This window comes from Pollicipes pollicipes, unplaced genomic scaffold (assembly GCF_011947565.3).
Source record: "Pollicipes pollicipes isolate AB1234 unplaced genomic scaffold, Ppol_2.1 Scaffold_6686;HRSCAF=7923_pilon_pilon_pilon, whole genome shotgun sequence".
Taxonomy (NCBI): Eukaryota; Metazoa; Arthropoda; class Thecostraca; order Pollicipedomorpha; family Pollicipedidae; genus Pollicipes; species Pollicipes pollicipes.
The window spans coordinates 47,456,642-47,467,640 of NW_023596921.1; positions in this window are offsets into that span (position 1 = coordinate 47,456,642).

Consider the following 10,999-nt stretch of genomic DNA (forward strand, 5'->3'; position numbering starts at 1 on the left):
TCTTTGCATGAAATGAGGGCCGAAAAGACAATCTTGCTAGTTGGAGACGGAACAGTTTTCCTACGACACACATAGCGCTTTATGTCAATCCGTTAAAAAGTAACGTGCATTGCAACCAATTATATATTACTGGTCCGTTAAATTCGGACCTAGCACGCGTCTTTACGGAAAATTATAGCCAGGTTTGACAGCCGTTTTGATTTGGCACGCAGCTGCATGCAATGCGCACTGTTCTTTTATCTAGATTTGATGGGAAAACCAAACGTGCATTGCTACACATTCTGCATCACCGTTCAGTTGGTTGCGAAACTAGAACGGATCGTTACAGTAAAACTGGACTCGGAGTTCATTAACTTTGTGATTCAACAGGTAGCTGTATGTTTATGGTGCGCATAGTTCTTTGCGTATATTCGGAGCAAATAACGGGCATTGCTATTCATAAGGCGTCAACAGGCTAGCGTTATGTGTCACACTTCTTCAAGAGGCTTGCTTGAATGTCCAGTAAGCTGTGTGTGCATGAAGTAAAATTGTTCATCTTTGCTGCCTTCAGATTCAGAAGGGGTCATTGAATCACTGGGATTCGATCGTCGTAGATTCGGCAGGAATTCCCAGCAATTACTGGCGTTCTGATTACCTGACTCCATGTCCATCTCCGGTATATACAACTTATGACTTAAGGACGACTGAAGATAAACCTGTACGTAGTGATCGTGGAAGTGATTACAGGACAGTCGGCTTAACTTGTGTCCAGTTTTCATTACAGATGTTTCCATGCACTGACACCTAAAGGGGCGTCTAACGCGGCATTTATTTTTCTAAAGCTGATCAAATGTTGATAGGGTCCGGCACAGTACTCGTTCTGCAGCCCAACTGTTTAGTGCGCATCCAAGTATGCAAGTGTACTTACTTCGGACCGCACATCACAGAGAAATAGTTAAAGAGAGCGTCCCACTTTTTGGGGAATATCTCAAAAATATACTGTAAAGACCGCCAAACTGTAGGTTTTTTTCGGAAATAGTACAACGTCGAGCTGAACACCCATTCTGCAACACATGCAAAGGGCTCATTAGCTGGCAACTGGTTACACACAGCATGCAGCCTTGGGAACCAGCATAGGAGCATGCAACAAGCAGCAACGAGAGCGTCCACGGCAGCGTGCAGGGAAGAAGAAGCGCCTTTTCTGTCACCGACGAAATTTGGAACCGTCTAAATTGTCACCTGTAGTCAAATATTTCAGAAGCCATTTCGCTATACCTCTAAATGCGATAAATTCCAAAAACAGAGACGAATTAAATGCAACGCGGCATAACCTTCGAACATTTTTGTTTCGGGAGTTCATTTGCGCTGAAGCATCGTTTACTGGCCATCAAAACATTGAATGCTGGTTGAGACTAGACCAATCGAATTATCAGGTAAAGGCAACTTAACATAGCCAGCCTAAAGGTGTAGTTTCCTTTTCAGTCGGGGGGTGGGCGGATTGTGCCTTCTAACTGAGGATACAGTTTTCTAATTTTAGCTGTTATTTGTTCCATTATTTTTTTATTTTTCTATAATTTTGGGGGCCCAGTCCCCAAAACTAATTTTAAGAAGCTACACCCCTGCTCCCAACTATGAAAAGAAAGTGTATCAAATTTTGTGGGAAAGCTGCTCTAAGTGTATTCTAAAGGCAGGCTCAGACATTTTTTCTTCCCGCACCCCTCCCCTTCCCTTCTTCAACCCTAAGTATTTTCCAAAACTGGATCCTTGCAGCCCTACATTAAGCAATAACATGATTCTACAAACACCTGAAACAAGATCACTTTTGGTTTTGTAAAGCCATCGTGCAACCAGCTGGAAGCGTTGGGGACCTTCAGAATCTTCGCATAATCATCGCCGTTGTGGATTTCGCCCTTCCTAATACGATCCCAATTATCTAGGGCAAAGCCCATGCGATATTGATATCAATAGATGCAAACGCCATTTTCCAATGCCTATAGTACCCTTAGTTAGCTTTAGGCAATATGATGAACACTGTAAGCATTTTATCTCACGCCCGTTCACCGATCCGTGCGCGAAGTCTGAAGTACAACGGGCAATGTGAGAAACCTACACCAGCGATGCTTGGCATTTTACCTCAAAATCGTTATTCCTCAGCATCAAGACGCCCCGGATGAATTATTCACGTGTATGTGTCACTCCAACGACCTCCGTTCACCTCTGAAGATACAGATAAGGTATCCACAAACAACAATCCTATATCGGCGATGCTTTTTAACGCTATTACGTCACAAAACTGACGATTAGGTGCCTTCTTCTGGCCAGTCAGTTCCTCACGACATGAACACAACCAACAGCAGCCCACAACCTTGCGCTGAACCCAACACATTGGCCGTGGAGAGCATTCGAGTATGTCTTTCTCAAATAGCGTGACGCTTTAAAATGCTGCGTAGCAGCCTGACCATGTTCGCCGCAAGATGCTGCGGCCAACCGCGATTCTTACGACTAGTAATAAGCCTAGTCATTCGGTATTTTATCATGTTTAGTATGTTAAGTGAATCTGGGCCGAAAAATCTGTGGAAAGCACTGATCTGAGGGGCATTGGAAAAGCACCGTGTGACCACTGATCTGTGACATCAGCATTGCTATAGTATAGTTTGTAGTATGCTTCTGTCACCTGCTCAAAACTATTCTGATTAAAGCTGCTATGTTTGAGAGCATCTTATGGCTCAACTTGCTCATACAGCGAAACGTCAGTGTTTCCACCCGCGCTCTACACATGCTCATGTTGCAAGCGTTTGCGAGTACAGGCCAATACTAAGCTTTACATTTCGTCTAGCAGGGACGATCTGACATGACCAAGAACTAGAGTTTCATAAGCAAAGATACGAACCGACGCATCCCTAAATTGTGTCGTAAAAGCATGCCGGCCGGAGACTGGCCGATTTTACCCCATGCCTCGGTTCTGACTTTGTTGGCAAATACGACGTATCGGCCAGGCTGAGTATTTTTCAGTCTTTGAGCTGTATTGGCGCAAGTTAAAAGTACGTATATTCGGACTTGGTTTTATATCACTATGCCAATGACACCTACCTATGGTGAACCCTGACTCTTTGCCACAGAACGAAACAGGCGTGCAACCGCCCATACTGCCACCTAAACATTCCACGGGCGTTGGAAACTAGTCGCACCCTTTATGTTACGCTCGCGCCGTATTAGTTGCCGTAAAAATTGTTGCAGGGTAGTACTCTGACCGGCCAGGCATAACCGTTGGGGATGGGTTCATATCCACGTCTAACTTTTCCATTCACAACAGTTTGTCACAATTATGATGTTTTAGTTCTTATCCCTCCTGCACGTAATGCCACATGCACACATTGCTCCCTAGAAGCCGATATTTGAAGTTAAGGTGGAGTACAACAGCGGCTCAACGACTGCCAGAAGCACACCCTCCTGAAAGCAGCCACTACGGAACGGATGTGGTTGGCGTGATGACCTGAGTGGCGTAATGACCCGACCTCGTGACGTCTGACAGCATCCTCGCAGTCCGCCTGACACCCGGCGCTGTCATACGTTCGGCCTAACGACCTTGTGCCACCTGAACCCCGCCAGCAGCGGCGACCTCTGAATGGTGTTATGTGAACGGGGCCCAAACGCCTGCCACCGATGGCGGCGTTACACGGCTGCCGCCTGAGCCCGACCCAGCACCAGACGGCTGCCACCGGCGGCGGCGTCACGTTGCTGCCGTCTAGCCCGACCCAGCACCAGACGGCTGCCACCGGCGGCGGCGTCACGTTGCTGCTGTTTAGCCCGACCCGGCACCAGACGGCTGCCACCGGCGGCGGCGTCACGCTGCTGCTGTCTAGCCCGACCCAGCACCAGACGGCTGCCACCAGCGGCGGCGTCACGTGGCTGCCGTCTAGCCCGACCCAGCGCAAGACGGCTGCCACCGGCGGCGGTGATACGTGGCTGTCGTCTAAGCCCGACCCAGCACCAGACGGCCGTCACCGGCGGCGGCGTCACGTTGCTGCTGTTTAGCCCGACCCAGCAACAGACGGCTGCCACCGGCGGCGGTGTCACGTTGCTGCTGTTTAGCCCGACCCGGCACCAGACGGCTGCCACCGGCGGCGGTGTCACGTTGCTGCTGTTTAGCCCGACCCGGCACCAGACGGCTGCCACCGGCGGCGGTGTCACGTTGCTGCTGTTTAGCCCGACCCGGCACCAGATGGCTGCCACCGGCGGCGGTGTCACGTTGCTGCTGTTTAGCCCGACCCAGCACCATTCCGTCAGCGTCAGTGGGCGGCCACCGTCGGCCCATCGCCGACTCTGACGCGGCAGCTCCTCCCGGCCCGTCAGACAGACGCCGTAACGACCGCACATCAAGCGCTGTAGCCCGCCTGATGACCGCCGTGATGGCACGGCTCGTCCCCGGCAATGAGGCCCAAACAACACCCGGCTTTATTGCACACTCGGAGAGGAACGTCCTACCCCGCTTTATTCGGCGGAGGTCGGCGCAGTCATGGGTGTGTGAGTAATGGGTGCCGATGGGTAGATATGTCTGGCTGAGACGTTTGGAGTAATATTCGGGATTGCGGTGAAAAAGTCACTACGTGTGGGACGTGGGTGCTCATTAGGTCCGAATGGTACAGATTTGATGGTGCAAGCCCTTGGCTGAATGTGGCCTGCTCTCCTCGATTTATGTATGTCGTCTGCGCTGATGTGTGTTGGAACGGGGAAGAAGGGGTATGGTATGTGTTGCGTCGGGGGCAAAGGAATGACGTGTATTAGAGCGCGGAGAGAGGAATGGTGTAGATTGAGGAGAGGAGGAATAACGTGTGTTGAGGCGGAGAAAAATGACACGTCTTGGAGCGGGGAGGAATGGTGTGTGCAGAGGCGGGTTAGAAAGATGCGTCTTAGGATGGGGAGTAGTAGTGTGTGTTGCGGGGTGAAATGTGTGCCGATGTGGAGAGGAATGGTGTGTTCGGGGGTGCGGGAAAAGGAAAAAGGAATGTTGTGTGCGTGATGGGGCGGTGAGGAATGATTTGTGTGGGATGTCCGTAAAGTTGGGGATTTATTCGGCATTTCATTCAGCGACCAGTTCTAATTTCTCTGAGAGCGTGTCTTATCTTCCATTATGGCGCGAGAATATAAAAAAGCGGCGTGACTTTTGCATCATCACGTGGCCTTCAAGGACAAAAGCAATGCGAAATGACAGCAAACCCAACATCACCAAAAATACCGGCCGATTTTGAATTTGCAAGCATCAGAATATTCACGAGCGCAAAAACTGGCATCCGTCAGAAAGTCTTGGCCTCTCCAGGTCATCGTTTAGGTCAAATTCAGGCTAAAGGGATGAGAAATTGAAGTTGAAAACCGGCCGGTAATTTTCTGGTGATATGGAGTTCCTCGTCCTTTGGCATTGCTTTTGACCTTGAAAGTCACATGCTGTTGCAAAGTAGACGTTGTTTTCGGTGTTTTCGTGCCGTAATAGACCATATGACTTGTTCTCAGCGAAATCGGAAATCATCGCTGAAAAAAAAAACGCTGAGTAAGTCGCCAAAGCCCCCGTCATTTGAGCAAAAGATTGACCTTTCAAAGGAGTGCTCCTTATTTCCATGGTGTTTTGAACTGAAATAACTATCCTGAAGGCCTTTCGGTGCCCTTCACAATCCTGCCCCCCTTATGTCCTGAATCCCTCTAGTTTCCGAGCTGCATGCCCGCGTGAGCGGGGACAAGTATGTCGGAGAGAGCATTTCAAAGTCATCTTGGCATTCATAACGTCATAGTAGCGTCACTGAAATCCTGCCATTCTTTAACCCATGCGGTGATCAAGGCCAATAAATTAAAATTGTCAAGCAGTTTTTATCCGGCGATCATGAGCGTGATTACTGCATGTAAAGGCCGTCAATCGACTCTCAATCGATGCTGTACAAGGTACGATGACGCAATCAAATCATGACGCATTGGGAACCATAGTTTGCTAAATAAAGAACTGTGCTGTCTAGAGCACTTTTTCAACTTAAAAAGTGTACCAATAGTTAAACATGAGCTTGTTTCATCATATCTGACGCTTACTTCAGTATCTTCAAATGTGAACCATTCCATTTAATGGTAGCCCTTAGAGGTCAATACTTTTTGACGGACACTAGGTCATTTGCCAGTGACTATTTGATGGTTGAAAAGTTGAAATCGGCTGATTTGATAGGCGATATGCATTCGCGCGACTTTTAAGCATTTGGTCGACCTTGAAGGGTGACCTTGAGAGGTTAGAAGTTTTAGGCGGACGCTGGTTGATGCGCTGGGGAGCATTCGGATGCTTGAATAGATTAAATTGGCAGGTAATTTTTGCGTGCTATGGAGTTTCCCTTCATTTAAGCCGTACTTTGATCTTAAGAGACGTATTTAGTGGAATGTGTCTACTGAAAGACTGAAAAAGACTTTCGGTAGTTACAGGTGTGGAAAGCAGCGACATACGATCAGCTTTAATTAGTATAAAGTCTTCCAGTGGTTTGATTTTTAAGCAAGACTAATTTTCAAAGGTTTTGAGGTATGAATGAACCCTACGCGACGCGGGTAAGTAGTAGTGGTACTTTTCAGCCTACTTGCAGTCGCAGTATTGTAGACCAGGTGGAAGATAAGACACAAACAAGGTAATTCAACTGTTCTTGAGCAGTTTTGATTCAACAGGTATTTTTGCACCGACAAATTCAGCTCGCCCCGCGAAAAAGGAAGCGCTTTTTGATATGCCAAACGTCTTCCCATCTCTTTAAACATACATGGCTATATGAAATGCGTAGCAACGTCATCATTTATTGCGAGCGACACTGGCCGGCGAAAATCTGTGCATGGAAACAAACTATTAGTATGGATGTGAGCCTTTAACTCCCCCCAGCTTTGACGGCTTCAGGACATTCGTGGTGTCTAGATGCCAAGTAGATTTGATCACTCCTCTAGACCTGGCCATCCAGAGGGTTGGTCACATTCGTCAACGTTTCCACATCTACGTATTGTTCTACGTGGTTCCACACCAGTGCAACAACGAACACGGCTTCCGAGAGGAGTGTTACGACACTACTTCCACTGCCGATACTTATACACAACACTGGTGCTACGCGACAAAATTTGGACTGCAACACCTTATACTCATTTTCCCTACTGAACAACAGTCATTACTTATACACGACTTTACCTCTACTACAAAGACTTAAACGCGACATTACTGCTGCACTTTATATCTTATACCTTAAAAACTTATGTCCATCATTACCTCCACTTCAAAAACTTATACGGCTATTGTTTATACGCGGCATTACTTTACGGTACAGACCTACCCGCAATATCAGTGCCACAACGGCCTTTTGGTTAAGACTTTGTCCGAACTAATGTCGCGTATAAGTTTTTGCAGAAGAAGTAATGTCGCGTTAAACTGATGTGGCAATTCTTCCGGTAGGAGTTTTCGCCGTAGCACTAATGTGATACCGTAGTATGCATAGAACAAAACGCAGATAACATGCTGCGACGGTGACGGCGGTGTTTGGTCTATGCGATCAGCCACAGATCACTCACCGCTCTGTTTTTTAAGGCTATTGATTGAAAACTTAATGTGCTGGATCAAAAATATAGGAAAGAAGCCATGCGTAATCCACGACTGTTTTTATATTTTCCATGTGCTTTTCTCCTGCTCCAGTAGCACAGGAACAGGGGGGGGGGGGCAAAGAGCTACGTGCCCCTCCTCGGGATTGACGATCAATGAGCCAATTTGAGGGTTCCAAGGTCCCGGAGTTCTGGAAGTCGTATTAAGGGGTTCTGGCCCACAAGTTCAGGCCCTCCAATGCCAGCCAGCCTCCATTTGTCCCGATTAGGGGCCCTGGAGTCGATGATGGCCTCTATGTTGGCCAAGCACCACCAGCACCGAACAATCGGTTTCATTTAAGTCTGAGTCTGAGAGTCCATTTCCCATGCAAGGACGAGGCCGGAACCAGTCGGCGACTTGTATTGGTCCGGCCCCTGAAACAATGAGGGCCCCTGCGTCGGGCAGAAGTTCTGTGTTACCAAGGGGGCCCCGATTCGGCCAGCGAAGCATTTGCTGAACAAGGATAGGGATGGCAACCCAAATATCAGATGGCTTCTGGCGTTGGTCGGAGCCCCGTCAGTGCACGGAGATATGAGAACTCATGATGAGAGCCGCAATAACAGTGGAAGGGCCCTGTGTCAGTCATGGGCCCAGCGCAAAGCGGGGGCCTCCTTCACACGTCAGTCCGAGGCCCGTTCATCACATATGCGATATGATGTCACTCGGTAGCTGCATTGGGCTCCCCGGAGAAGACACGCGACTTGGGTCAACTCCGACTGGCCATGGAATGAGCTTGCTGGGTGCAATGAAACCATAACAAGTATGAATTATCTTCTTTATTCGCAGAAATTTCACCGCCCGGGCGAGGAAGAGATAAGAACGCTGTGGAGAGCCCAGTTACGTACAGACAAGATCATGGCAATGCAGTCTCCCCAAAACATTATGAATGCCGACGATCTAGCACTTAAATCACGCCTTATAATAGACCCCTGGCACTTCATTCATTTAGAATTGATGATGCCAAAGTGCTGAGCTGAAATGTGTTTCAGCACGGAATATATGTAGAGAAATTTAGCGCGCGCATTTACAGAGAACATTTAGCGAACATGAAGAGTTATGCTGACAGCTACACAAAGTTATGCAGTGCATTGCCGATCAGACTGCCAACGTAGGCACTCGACGCAATGTCACGGATTTTCCACAGCTTGTTCAGCTGAGCGGGAGTCGCCGCAGTTATGGTCCGACACCAGTAAAAACCAGCAAATGGAGACAAGTCGCGGGCCCACATACAAAGCTGCGCGATGCCACCGACAGTACGAAGACGTGCGCACCAACGCTGAGACGACCCACCCAGTAGTATCAAAAGACGCGAGCACAGCGTATTCCAATGCGCCGGGTCCGCACAATACCTGCACGTGATCACAGCTTTCCTGACTACAGACACAGCGTGATGTACAGCGCGCTAGAATACTTATAAGTAACGTACCTAGTGGAATATAAATGTCTTATGAGACAAAGTGCGGGAGCCTACAAGTGAACTGTGTTGAAGCGCTACGCACCCGTACGAAATTGGCCAATGCGCTGATGCAAGCGATTACGACGTGACTATGATGTCGAGTTAACACGGCAGAAACACACCATGAGCTGCACCAAACCACTGGACTGACGGCGCCGCAACACCTCTTGGTAAACTTCGCTTGCGATTGATGGCGTGACCATGGCTTAATGTAGTGCTTAGCGACGGACGAAGGTCAGAGCACGGACGTTACACGTACGTGTAAAAAGCGTCCAGCCCCAGCCCCAGTCCCCACTGTACGTCAGTTATGTAACAGTGCGCGACGACTTTACATTGCCATCTCAGAGCGCATGCACACTGTAAGCACACGCCACCAAGGACAATGCAGCGGCAGGAAAGCCAGCATGGCCTCTTCCGCACATCCAGCGCTGACAATGGACATGCCCCAGCTGGTCAGCAACAGCTAAATATCGTCCAAAGTCCGGACGTGAGACGTGTAGCGTATGCACGACACCAAAAGACGAAAATTCCCTGCCATCACGAACCCCATCGCAGAGACCCACGCTACACTAGAAGGTAAGTACGATCGACGCCGAGAGAAGTGTGTCGAATACAAGCACCAAAAACCCTTTCCTGGTAGTGGGGAATCTGTCAGTTTCGGACACTTGGGTATGCGTGGTTCCCCCTGCAGTTCAAAACGGAGCACGGCTTCTGACAGAGTCAGAGGCACTCGGCGGGCTCGGAGCACCCTCTGCTGTGACAGTCACGTACGGTCTCTGACAGAACGTCAGACACACTCTGCAGGCACATAGCACTCTCTTCCGTCGGGAGGTACCCTCATAGTGCTCGTGCGCAGGCTGGGTGGACGCAGAAGGGCTTCGGCTTCTGATTGGCTGCTGGGAGAGTGGGGCAGTACTGGGGCGGACCAATCCCTCCATGGCGTGGTACAGCATGGTGAAATCGTCCTGAAAGGTGGCAGTAAAGTTAGATGCCATTTTAGCTGTGCTGTTTTTAGGAGATAAGTTCGTATGGAAAACTGCGCATGCATAAGTACCTGCGCAGTTGCTCGTAAGCGAATGCACGTAAAGTATGAAGCTAGTATAGCGAAAGTACCCACGTAAAACTTCGAAGCAAATGTTGGCATGGCATAGGTACGTAAGTTAATAGCATTGATAGAAGTTTGTCAGATTATCAGGACAAAAGCTGGTATGGAACTTATTTGTATGCCATCAGTATTTACGCAGTTTTTCATAAACGATTGCCTTTGTAGACGTTTACAACGCATTAAAAATCGTTGATAACTTGCGTACTCAAAAGTTGGTAAACATTGACCATAAAGCAACAAGTCTGGATGGATAGCATTTCCACGGGGCGTATTCATGGACTGATCGAGTACCAGGGATACCAAATTATGCACCATCATCTGCTCAGATTTGCTCAAATTCGGTCTCCGTCGGACGATATAAGGCATGTCATTCAATTGTGTATTTTTCTCGCTCAATCTAACCAAAAGTTTCAAACTGATGGTCTCGGGCAGTACGTGAAAGGTGCAGATAGGCTCCCAATTCAAGGCGGGCGCACAAATCGGGTCCCGGTGGTGCGTCTTCTCTCTCTACTCTCCCCTCCCTCCCTCTCCCTCTCCCTCTCCAGTTGACCGCTCCTCTCCCTCTCCCTCTCCCTCTCCCTCTCCTCTCGCCTCTCCCTCTCCTCCCTCTCCCTCTCCTTCCCCTCTCCCTCTCCCTCTCCCTCTCCCTCTCCCTCTCCCTCCCATCTCTCTCTCTCTCTCTCTCTCTCTCCTCGGTCTTTCTCTCTCTCTCTCTCTCTCTCCCGCTCCTCTCTCTCTTCCTCTCTCTCTCTCTCTCTCTCTCTCTCTCTCTCGCTTTTTCAAGGCTCTGGGTTTACTTTACATGAACACTCGTACACCGGATGCCACC